Genomic DNA, 13,239 nt, shown 5'->3' with positions numbered 1-13,239 from the left:
GAGCCTTCTGGAGTCGGCCAAGCAGCTTATAAGACATATGGGACCTTCTAGTGGAGGAATCCACCGAGGGCTCTAAGGAGAGGTTGGAGTCCCCACCTAAAATCACAGTTCCATCTTTTATAGAAGCAAGTAATTTGAGTGTCTGAACGAGTCTCTGCACTTGACGGGTGTTGGGGGCGTATAAATTGGCTAGAGTGACCGGGGAGCCTGCAATTGTACCTTTGACAGAGGTACCTCCCTTCTGGGTCTATTATAACAGTCATAAGTTTGAAAGGTATTTGTTTGTGTATCGCAATACTGACTCTCTGCTAGCAGAGGAGTAAGTGCTGTGGAACCAGTGTGTAAAATATGTAGAGGGAAGATTGGGTACCTTGCCCGTCTTGAAGTGCGATTCTTGAAGGAATACAACTGCAGCTTTGTCTCTGCGCAAGAGAGAGATAACTTGCGAGCGCTTGCATGGCTCGTTCAGACCTCTAGCGTTTAGGGATGCAACTACCACAGATACCATGTTAAAATAGACAAGTAATGGTCATCAATACATGGGCTCACCAAACCAAGGTAGGGTAAGGAGAGGTCAGTAGGAAGATAGTGCAGTTGGAATAGGATGGAGAGGAAGAGAATGAGAGGAGGAGGGAAATAAAATGCTTAAAGGGATTCTGTCATGACATTTTAGGCCTATAACCTAAACATATGGCCAGGTCCATCCAAATAGCATGAATCCAAAACTGTACTTATTAAATCTGCCTGTGGCTCTATTAGCACATAAAACAGGTTTTTATAACCTGTCATTCACCTACCTAAGGTGCCCAAGGGGACGTCGCTTCATACAGGGTGCCCGGCTGCAGCCATCTCTGTCTGGTGCCCAGCTAAAAGCCAAGAAACTAAGTAGGAGGGGTACTCTACCAAGCATTTGAATGGTAATAGAACACCCTCGACAGTAACACTACTAGGCGTTCTCTCAGGTGGGGGGTCCTGTAGAGTGCCTGAGGGCCAAAGAAAAGCCATCAGGGAGGGGAAAACCAAACTGGGGTCTCGAACCGGCCCTAACCCCAGCAAATTATGGGGGTGTTACAGTAGCGATGAACATTATTATTAATAATAACAAACGAGAAAAAGGAAATAACTTAAAAGGCATTATATAGTAAAGGAGACTTTGTCTCTCAAATAGAGACCTGGATAACACTGTGCAAAGGAATAGACTAATGAAGAACATGGTGAGTGCTCCAACAGAAAGCATCGTGGCTCTCTATGTATTACCCAATAACACTCGCTTATAATTAACAGTACCCTTGGGATAATGGGCACATAGGTTAGCAGAGGCAGAGTAACATATACATCAAACTTCAGTATAAAGATGTTAAAAAGTGAGACATAAGAAGTGTTGGTGACTAGAGAGGATATTTGGCCTGTCAGATGATAGGCCTGAGGCTGCAACTCACTGACTCAAGCATTCTAGGAAGAACATGTTCTTGTACACAAGACTTGTTCAAGTCTTGGCTTTGGAGGTGTCTGCGCCCAGTTGTTTCTCCTTTTCCTGGAGAGACTAGATGCCATGTTTCAAGCTTGGGAGGAGATGGAAGAGGAAACCCTTGGTCAGCGGGCATCCAGGATGGAAGATCTATGGGTGAGATGCATAACGGTTCCCACGCCGCTCTTAAGTCCCCAGGTACTCTAATAGTGATCTGCTTACCATTTTTCATGATCACCAGTCCAAATGGGTACAGCCAACAAAAAGGGGTAGCTGAGGCTTTTAGGGCCTCTAGTAGAGGGCGCATAATCCTTCGCTTTGCCAGTGTGGAGGCCGCCAGGTCTTGGAAAATTAGGATATCTGCATCCTCATACCGGAGCTGGAAAGATTCTCAGCTACTCTTTAGTAGCGCCACCGTGTACACAAAGCTAAGCAAGATAACATCTCTCGGCGGGCCATTTTTTTTTTGGTTTGGGCGGAGGGCCCTGTCGATCCTTTCTATAACAATTGTGGCCACTCTGTCGACTCCCACCAAGGAGCCAAAGATTTCTCTCGCAGCAGCCAGTAACGCTTCTGGTGCGACCGATTCAGGTCGGCCTCGTATCCGCAGATTCCGTCTGCGGCTGCGATTTTCTTGATCTTCCAATCGTAAGAAGGCATCATTTGAGAAGGTCTTTATGGTCTTGTAGAACATTCTTTGTATCTGCACCATAATTAAGGATGGCTTCTTGAGTGTTTTCTAAAGCCACCACTCTGTGTCCTAAGTGGCGCAGGCCTTCTTTGATTTCAGACAAGTCTCTCTTTAGAGGTGATGATGCTGATTCAAGGACATCTTGAAGTATGGCTTTAGACACCGGAGGGTCTCTTGAGGCGGTTCTCCCATCTGAAGTGTCGGACATGCTGCCTGCATCAGAGAGATCCCCCTCATCCCATGGTGTGATCTCCCCGGCGCCATCTTGGAGGGAGAGCTAATAATAGGGTTGGTCAGGTTCAGGAGCTCAAGCACATGCGGTCAATCCCCCCAACCCCCCCCCCCCCCCCCCCCTCCCCCCCCCCCCCCCCTTTGAGCCTATTCCATCAAATTATTTTTTTTTAAGCTATGTTTATTGTTAGCCCTAACCGCAGCCCGTAGGATTAGTGAACTACATGGTATTTCTATCAACCCCCCTTATACTTCCATTTTAGAAGATAGGGTGATTATCCAACCTGACCCAGCTTTCCTTCCTAAGGTAGCTTCCAGGTTTCACAGATCTCAGGTGATTGTGCTTCCAACCTAAAAAAAAAAATAGAACATGTCCTATTCTTGTCCGCAATTGCGGACAAGAATAGGCAGTTCTATGGGGTGCCGGCCGGGTGTATTGCAGATCCGCAATACACTACGGACGTGTGAATGGACCCTAAGTGTCTCCTTGGTTTTCACTCTTGTGGTGCTGTCATGGGTGAGGGGAAAAATGAAGAGTACTCTTACCGGTATTTGGATTTTCCTGAACCCACGACAACACCCTTATTGCCCATCCCTTTTGTGTTGGAGCTTTCTCTTTTCACGGGCGTTGCATTTAAAAATAAAAAATAATTAGGATATTTCTGGATCTGAAGATTTGTTTCTTTTAACTGTGGTCAGAGTTCCTCTCATCCTTGGAAAAACATACTGAAGTGGGAGGAGAGCCTCTGCCTGTCTGAGTGCGGAGCCTCTCTCTCTCGCGGGTTCAGGAAAATCCAATTGCCTGTAAGAGTAATCTTTATTTTTCTCTAGAAGATACTAAGAAATTTTTAAAGGCTGTCAGAGCAAGCATGTTAAAGTTTTAGGCTAGGGCTACACAGCGACATATAGGGTACGGATCTTGGGAAGTATTCAGAGCCAGGGGCTGGTTTAAAAAAAAATATATAGAATACACTTCATGACACAACCCCTTTAAGTTATGTAATATTCCTTTTTATGAGGAATTGCTTTTTAGTAAGGATTTTGAGAAAATCCTAGAAAAAGCTTTGAATTAAAAAAATTCCTGAGCATAAAAAAAAAAAAAGGGCTTAGTCCAGACAGTGCAGAGTCCACAAAGGAAGGAAGACAGACGGTTCGTGGAGCCTTGGAAAGAAATTTCTTTTCTCTTAAAGGAAATGTCACCATATTTTTTTTCTGTCAGTTACAACTGGATTGCAACACTTATTTTTTTTTTTTTCTAATCTTTTTATTTCCTGAACATTATTATTGGGCGGCGGCCATCTTTCCTGAGCTGTTCATAATAGCATTTAGAAAATTACTTTACGGCAGCCCCATCGGCCATAGACACAATGGTCAGGAGGGGACCTCACTTTCTATAGGAGAGTCTTCTAGGCATGCTCTGAGGAAATTGTGGATCTGCGAAACACTGATGCCGCCCGGGTGCTTCTAAACAGAACGGGCGCCCATAATAGAAACGCCTATACTGTCTGCAAAGCAGACAAGTATAGGACATGTTCTATTTATTATTATTTATTTTTTAAACAGAGCAACGCACTCCAAGTGCTGTCCGCATCTTTCGTTCATGTGCATGAGGCCTTATACTGATTTATAATGCTGTGTAACCCCTAGAGTCCTGAAATCTATTGTGTTATACTGACCGCATTATGTCTGTGTAATTCAGTAGACTCCCGTGCAGAAAAACCGCAGTGTAATACAGTACCAGCAAAGTGTATAAGATTAGACAATTCTCATGTACACCTTGTTCTGCGCAGAAATTCACCTGCTATGTGGATTTTCAATTCTGCTGCATGTCAAAAAAGCCGCTCCTGGCTGAGATCGGGGAGGGCAGGTTGTACTAGTAATAGGGATAAGCCCGTACAGGACTTAGAGGCTGATTACTGGTATAATCCAATGCAGGTCTGTAGGTGGCAGCACTGCATTTGAATATACTAAATTCAGTATTCTATAATATACAAGATGCAATCTAATGATTGCATGTTATAGTCACCTATATAATGTATTGTTCATTAGCAGCATTCCCATATAAGGAGGCCATAGCCTCTGCCCTCTTCAATACACGTCACGCGCATGTGCGTGTTCCATACAACACTGATGCATGACGTTGGGAGTCTCGGCCCACTTTAGTTTTCAATAATCGCATGCGCACGTTGTACTGATCATTGACTACAGGCGTCGCCTCAGAGGATACGCCACACTTTAGCCTCTATATAACGGCAACATCCCCGTACAGGCGCCCACTTCCAGAGCGCAACTTGAAATGACTTAGGCCACAGGTAAGGCCCTCTTATTTAGTCCTATGACACTACAGGGACACTATCCATACTTACTTATATTTCCTTCAGATTCCTCTGATGATTCTATTCTTTAACTTCCCCACACAGCATTTTCCTTCCATACTAGCAACTTTATGCTGCCTCAATTATCTTTACCCCTCTCCTACCATCAAGTGCTTCCAACTCTCAATATCACTCTGGACTATATATATATTTCTTCTATACCTAGTAGCAACATATGTCATCCAAATGAATTGATCACATGTACCTATTGATTCATGTACCGAGGTGCTATATGCATGTTATATATTTAGTCATCTTATACATTATATCGTTTTGTTAGATTTCTTTTTTCCTTCCCTTATTTTTCACCATTCTGTTTGGACTGCTGAGCGGATGTGATTTGTCATCTCAGCCAATATAGATTCCTATACACTTTCAAGATGACATCATCCAGCAGCCATTAGTATTTTTCACCCAGATTATAGTATTAAGCTTTACATCATCGTTTAGTCCATGATATTTACTATAACATTGCTGTATATTCTTTTCAGATCCCTTGATAAAGGTCGACAGCTGACCGAAACGTTGGGGTTGTACTTTTTGGCCAATTGTATTGCATTATTACTTGCTTTGGATGGAACAAAAAAAATGATGTAAAAACCACTATGTATTAAAACACTATCTGATGAAGAAAAAATGGTGTGCCGTGGATTTCTCCTAGGAATCAATTGACACATGTCCTCTATGAGCACCCACTACCTAGGGTGTGCAGATCTCATATCTCCCTTTTTATAGTCACCTAGGGTGGTTATCACCTTTACCCTAGAATTAAAAAAAAATGCATAAACTAAAAAAAACTTCATGGGCATTGCAGCATCCGAAAACATCTGTTCTATTAAAATATAAAAATGTTATCCCATACGGTGACCGCTGTAACGAAAAAAAAAATCAAGATGGCCGATTTAACATTTTCACCTTCCCCAAAAAATGTAATAGTGATCAAAAAGGAGATTATTTTTGTGAAACTCACCTGTAAAATCTTTTTCTCGTCTTTTCCATTAGGGGACACAGACCATAGGTATAGCCTAGTTCATTACTAGGAGGAGACACTATGCAAATAAAAGAGAGCGCCTCCTCCCCGGGCTATACCCCCATGCTCCATCAGGAGAAACCCAGCGTGTGCAAAAGCAGTAGGAGAAGGAGACCAAAACAATAGGGACCAGAACAAAGGAATACCGCCATCGGACTGATAACCCTAAAGTACCAAAGAACCAAACCAACCCCTCCTGCAACAGGTAAAAATAGGAGGGAGCTGTGTCCCCCAATGGAAAAGACGAGAAAAAGATTTTACAGGTGAGTTTCACAAAAAATATCTCCTTTTCTCGCACATTCCATTGGGGGACACAGACCATGGGACGTCCCAGAGCAATCCATGGGGTGGGAAAAAATCAGCACCTCCAGGGGGGAACGCCCAGTGGTCAAACAGGAACCACCGCCTGCAATACCTTGCGCCCAAGGACAGCATCAGCCGATGCCAAAGAGTGCTGTTGGTAAAACTTTGAAAAGGTATGCAAGGACGACCAGGTGGCCGCTTTACAAATTTGAGATGCCAAGGCGCGATTACGCCTAGCCCAGGAGGCCCCCACCGCCCTGGTGGAGTGCACGGTAACCCCAGCTGGGGAAACCATGCCACGGGCACGATAGGCCGCTGCAATAGCCGACCGAATCCACCGAGACCTTGGAAGCCGCCAGACCTTTACGAGGCCCTTCAGGAATCACGAAAAGGGAATCCGTACGGCGGAAAGAGGCAGTAACCGACAGGTACACTCGCAGAGCACGGACAACGTCCAGAGAATGGAGAGCGCGCTCCTTGCGGTTCGCCGGGGATGGACAAAAAGAGGGCAGGACTATATCTTCATTAAGGTGGAAGGCGGAGACCACCTTGGGCAAAAATGAAGGGACCGGGCGTAGCACCGGGTGGAAGACCAAAAAGGGCTCCCTAGAGGAAAGAGCGGCCAGCTCCGATACCCTCCTGATCGAGGTGATGGCCACCAAAAAGACCACCTTCCAGGTGAGAAGACTCAAAGAAATCTCCCTCAGAGGCTCGGAGGGAAGACAGAACCAAATTGAGATCCCAGCGGGGCAGGGGAGGGACCGAATGCGCCACCCCTTGTAGGAAAGTCCTCACTGGACCGAGCAGAGCCAGGGATCGCTGAAAGAAAATGGCCAGAGCAGAGACCTGGCCTTTCAGAGAGCTTAGGGACATTCCCATCTCAAGGCCCGACTGGAGAAAGGAGAGGACCACCGGAACCGAGAAACGAAGAGGAAAAACGCCTAGTTTCTCACAAAAGGCAAGAAAGGCCTTCCAGCTACGATAGTATATCCGGGAGGAAACTGGTTTTCTGGCCTTGATCATGGTCTTCACCACAGAGTCCGAGAAGCCCCTCTTCTTCAGGATGGCGGTCTCAACAGCCACGCCGTTAAACGAAGTGACAGTAAATTCTGGTGGAAGAGCAGTCCTTGAGACAGTAGGTCCTCCCTGAGAGGAAGAGGCCACGGAACGTCTGCCAGCATCCGAGTGACGTCCGAGAACCAGGCGCGGCGAGGCCAATTGGGGGCGATGAGAATGGTCGGAATCCCTTCCGACGTGTTTTTGCGTAGTAAAGGCAGTGGTGGAAAGACATAAAGGAGGGGGGAAGCCTTGCCACGGAGACAACAGCGCATCCACCCGTACGCCACCGGATCCCGAGCACGGGTCAGGAACGTGGGAACCTCGTTGTTGAGCCTGGACGCCATCAGGTCGACGTCCGGGCGGCCCCACCGGCGACAGATGTCCTCGAAAACCTCCGGATTTAAAGACCACTCTCCTGGATCCACTGTGTTGCGGCTGAGAAAGTCCGCCTTCCAATTGTCGACCCCTGGGATGTATACTGCCGACAATACTGGAACATGAGTCTCCGCCGACTGGATGATCCTTTCCGCCTCCTGCATCACCGTCCGGCTGCGGGTCCCGCCCTGGTGGTTGACGTAAGCCAGGGCTGTGCGACTGGACCCTTACTGGGTGACCTGCCAGGAGAGGAGTCCAATGAGAAAGGGAGAGGAAAATTGCTCTGAGCTCAAGCACATTGAGCGGAAGGCGGGCTTCCGCCACCGACCAAACCCCCTGCACCGTCCGGGTCTGGAGAACACAACCCCAACCCAGGAGGCTGGCAGCGGTGGTAACGACTGTCCAGGAGATCGGAAGGAAGGACCTCCCTGAAGTCAGGTTTTGGGGGGACAGCCTCCAATGGAGTTCCACACGAAGCCGAGGAGGCAGACGGATCCGAGAGTCCAGACCGTGCGTTGTCCTGTCCCAAAAGGACAGGATCGCCCGCTGCAGAGGCCGAGTGTGAAACTGGGCAAAGGGGACGGCCTGGAAGGAGGCCACCATCAGCCCTAGAACCTTCATGCACTCCCTGATGGAGAGACATCGGGAGCGCAGTAGGCGAGATACAGACTCCTGAATTCGAGAGGACTCTGAATCCGGAAGGAATATCCCAGCTGCCGTGGTGTCCAGAACCATCCCTAGGAAGGTCACCCTCTGAGAGGGGTGAAGAGATGACTTCTGGACATTGATCAGCCAGCCGAACTGTTCCAGAGTCTGAACAGTGATTCGGACGCTGTCCTTGGCCTGAGGAAGGGAAGAAGCCTTTATCAGTATGTCGTCCAGGTAGGGCAACAGAGATATGCCCCTGGTACGAAGGAGCGCCAAGATCTTCGTGAATACCCGAGGGGCCGTAGCCAGCCCGAAGGGCGACAAACTGGTAATGCTGCCCGCCGACAGCGAAGCGCAGAAACCTGTGGTGAGATTCTGCTATAGGGACATGCAAATAGGAGTCTTGTATGTCCACAGATGCGAGGAACTCCCCTGGAAGAAGAGAAGCAATAACAGATCGGAGGGATTCCATCCGGAACCGCAGAGACCTGTTTAACAGCTTCAGGTCCAGAACAGGACGCACCAATCCCTCTTTCTTTGGCACAACAAATAGGTTGGAGTAGAAACCTGTACCTTGCTCCTCCAGGGGAACTGGAACAATCACTCCCCTGTCCAAAAGGGAAGAGACCGCCTGCAAAAGGGACGAGGCCGGACCGGATCCTGAGAAGGGAAGAAATGCTCCGGAGGCCTGGAAGCGAATTCTATTTTGTAACCTGATGTTACAATTTCCAGGGCCCAGGCGTCCTGGATGTGAGCTCTCCAAACCTGTTGAAAGGAGAGCAATCGGCCCCCACCGTAAGAGGTGGGGGCGCCCCTTCAGGCGGAAAACTGCTTGCGAGCCGCAGGGCGGGCTGATTGTGGCCGCGGGTCCCAGGAAGGCTGGGGCTTAAAGGCAGGCTTCTTACGGGAGCCGCCGCAGATCTGGAAGAGGAGAAGCGACGAAAGGACTGGTTCCTAGAACCGGAGGACCAAGCTCCAAAGGTGCACTTGGATCTAGATTGGGGAAGGTTGGTACTCTTGCCCCCCGTCGCGTCTGAGATGATCTCGTCCAGCTTAGCACCAAAAAGCCTGGAACCGCAAAAGGGGAGGTTAGTGAGGGAACGTTTAGAGGAAGCGTCAGCGTCACAAACCTTCAACCAGACTTCTCTGCGCTGAGTGACCGAAAGGGCCGAAACCTGTGCAAAGAGAATGCTAACATCAAGGGAAGCTTCGCAGAGAAACTTCGTCGCAACCTTACGGCAAGCGCTCTGGATACCCAGGCCGAGGCGAAAGCGGGCCGCAGGCCTGTGCCTGCCAGAGTGAAGATGGCTTTGGATAGAGAATCCAAACGCCTATCAACCGAGTCCCGTAGAGATGAACCGTCCAAGACAGGTATGGCCGTATTCTTAGCCAATCTGGCCACCGGCGTGTCGATTTTAGGAGAAGACCACTGCTGCACATTTTCTGCTGGAAATGGATAAAGAGTATCCATGCGTTTTGTGGCAGAAAACCGGTGATTAGGGCGGTCCCAGGCCTTAGAGAGGACCTTGTCGAATTCGCCATGTATGGGGAATACAACCGTTTGCGGTTTCCTAGAGTGGAAAAGAGGTAATTCCTGGCTAACAGCGGAAGGAGATTCCCCCTGGATATCAAAATATCCCAGACCGCCGCCACCATAGTGGACAGTTTGGGCGAGGGTTCCAGCTCTGTGTCCTCATCAGAACTGGATCTTTCCCCTTCCGATCTATGGTCCCTGTGAGAAGGGGAAGTGTCTGAACGGGCCTCCAGGCGAGGAGGGGAAGCAGAATCATCCAAGGAAGGTTGCTGCTGTGTACGCTGCCTCTTAGCGGCCGAGCATCCTCTGTGGGAACTGGATTGGCGTTAGCCACAGGATCCGTGGCCACCATGCGTTCCATGAAGGCCATGGCGGCCCGAGAGACTTGGGCTAAATCAGCGGCCACCCTAGAAATGGCAAAGGCCCAATCGGGTTTCGATGGGGCGGAGGGAGGACGGGGGGGATGATCCTGTCCAGAGGCAAGGCAAGAAAGTCACAGGATCCGGTGACGGAAAGTGGCAAACAGCAGACTTTACATAGCCCCAGTGGGGCCTGAGTAGCAGACTTGGATTTTTGGGGGACCCCAGGTTTCGGCATGATGGCAGCAATCCCTGCAAAGGAAGGGGTCAGGTTCTCCTACCGTTCCTGCAGCACACAGAGAAATTACTATCCTACCGCGACAAGTGTGGATCCGGGAGCAGCCGCGTATGGAGAGCGCTGAGACGGAAGCGCAGAGCAGACGAAAAGGGCTCCACCCACAAATCACGTCAGGAGGCGCGAAACCCGCGCGCATGGGGGAAATATGAAAAAATAATAGTCACGGCCACCGGAAGGATAGGATGGCCCGCTCCCTAGAACACCGCTGTGGGAGAGCCGAGGAAGTTGCCACTTCTGCATAGCGATTGCCTCAGACAGGAATCCTTCCCCCTTTCAAACCACCCACTAAGCGGCCCTAAGTGTCACTCCGGGAGACAGAGGGAGGACAGTGTACTTATCTGCGCCTGCAGTCTTCGCCCTCTGATCCACACCAGCGGAGGTCATCTCTTCAGTCAGCTGGCACCAGGAGTGGCAGTAATCTGGAGGAGGGCAGGAAGGTGACCCCAAATCTAGTAGGCCGCCAGAGCTGCATGTTGAGCCCGGTTCCACTTAACTTCTGGGGGAGGGTGGGAGGTAGCCAGGGACGTCAGTTCGACCCCAGCGCTCACTCCACCGAGAGACCAGGGAAGCAAAATTGCGACCCTGCGTCCTCTGCTAAAAAAAATAACCGGGAGTAGAGTCAAAATGTCACTTCCTTATCCGACACTAAGCAAGACTGGGTTTCTCCCGGTGGAGCATGGGTGTATAGCCCGGGGAGGAGGAGCTCTCTCTTTTATTAGCATAGTGTCTCCTCCTAGTAATGACCTAGGCTATACCCATGGTCTGTGTCCCCCAATGGAATGTGCGAGAAAAGTCATACACACTCCAAAATGGTATCAATAAAAACTACAAAAAATGAGCCATCACACATCTCCGTAAACATAACTATAAAAAAAAAGTTGATGAAAAGAAAAAAGTATATAAAAAAAAAAAAATTATAATAAACATGGTAAGGCTACTTTCACACTGGCGTTTTAGCTTTCCGTTTGTGAGAGCCTTGAACGGGTCTCACAATCGGTCCAAAATGGATCAGTTTTGCCCTAATGCATTCTGAATGGAAAAGGATCCTCTCAGAATGTATCAGTTTGCCTCCGTTCCATCTCCATTCCGCTTTGGAGGCGGACACCAAAACGCTACTTGCAGCGTTTTGGTGTCCGTCTGACGAAACTGAGCCAAACGGATCCGTCCTGACACACAATGTAAGTCAATGGGGACAGATCAGTTTTCTCTGGCATAATAGAAAACGGATCCGTCCTCCATTGACTTTCAATGGTGTTCAAGATGGATCCGTCTTGGCTATGTTAAAGATAATACAAACGGATCCGTTCTGAACGGATGCAGACGATTGTATTATCTGAACGGATCCGCACCAAACGCGAGTGTGAAAGTAGCCTAAGGCTGTAATTGTACTGACCCAGAGAATGCAGGGCGTGGGTCAGTTTGACCGCATAGTAATAATGAACTTTACTGGTGGCGATGCAGGAGAAAATACAATCTAAGAAATGTTTCAAAAACTGCAGCAGTGTCTCATCACGTCTGCTTACAGATGTGCACATCACTCTATGGTGTCAGCATTCTTCAAGACACAGCGCTGCTCTGGTGACCAAATAAATCCAAAAACTAAAATAATTAAAAGTGCAAGTGCATGAAGGTATAGTATAAAGTGCTCCCTTTCAGATTACTAGGATGTGCTTGAGAAAGGGAGCAGCCCCCAAAATGCAGTGCACTTTATATTATACCCTCATGCACATAATATTACATGATGGCGCCCATTCAGATGAATGGCCACCCACTTGATACATACTAGAACTAGAGCCGCCCTTACAGACCTTTGGTTTGTTAGTAAGAAGTAGGGGACAGATGAATGGCAATATGGCCGCAGGCTCAGACTATACAGATTTAGTCGTAGTCTGTTACCATGGAGATGCATATCGGCATATAAGCTGTAAAGACCAAAACTGTTTTTAAAATACTAGCAAAGTTGATTCATTTTAGATGCACTAGAACAGTAGTCAAAAATTGCTTGATGTGCCTCGTCTGATCACACGTAGATCATTTGGTCTCCACCCACCGTACTCCTAACCCTTGGTCCACACTAGTCAATGGGGATCCGATGGTTCCTTGCATTATCCATCTTTCCCAGATACGGTGAACTCTGGCAGATTTCGAAAGTATCTTTAGCCCAGAATGAACAATAAATGTCCATTTTCCCCCAGAAAGGAATATAGATATTAATCTAGTCAGCTCCTTCTTCACTAGAACATGCTGCCTGCAGATCATACTGCATTTTCAAGGTTCTCTTTAAAAGGGTTGTGTCATCGGAGATGTTGGTTGGTGACATATCCTAATGATATGCTACTTCTGGGACCCGCACCTACCTGTAGAATGGGGCCCCCAAAGTGAATGAGTGCGCAGCATCCTCTCCATTCACTTCTATGGGAGTTACAAAACTAGCCAAATAAGTGTGCTCTATTTTCGGAAGTCACATAAAAGTGAATGAAGGGTGGCCACGCTTGTGCGGTTTTGCACTTTTGGGGGGCCCCGTCCTAGAGATAGGTGCAAGTCCAAGAGGTGGGACCTGCACATGACATTGGGGGCATAGCCTATCAAAATGCCACCAGTGTCTAAGAGGAGACAACCCCTATAATGATCAGAGTGCCGTCTATATCCCGTCCTTGCTTTCATCTTTATGATCAGTGCAGGAAACAGAATTTGTATCCCAGACAACGCTGGAGTATGGAGAGGTGAGTAACTACTAGACCCTGGTGATCTGCTTTGTAACACCCGCTCACTAGCTACAGGGGAGCATTCAGTGCGGCAGCCATGTTTTCCAATCCCCTCTATAAAAGAAAAACACACAGAACAAAACAGAAGGACGTAGGAACAGAC

The sequence above is a fragment of the Bufo bufo genome, chromosome 9, assembly GCF_905171765.1.
Source record: "Bufo bufo chromosome 9, aBufBuf1.1, whole genome shotgun sequence".
In the NCBI taxonomy this organism is placed as follows: Eukaryota; Metazoa; Chordata; class Amphibia; order Anura; family Bufonidae; genus Bufo; species Bufo bufo.
The sequence above is the reverse complement of the archived record's forward strand: the minus strand, read 5'-3'. Positions refer to the sequence as shown.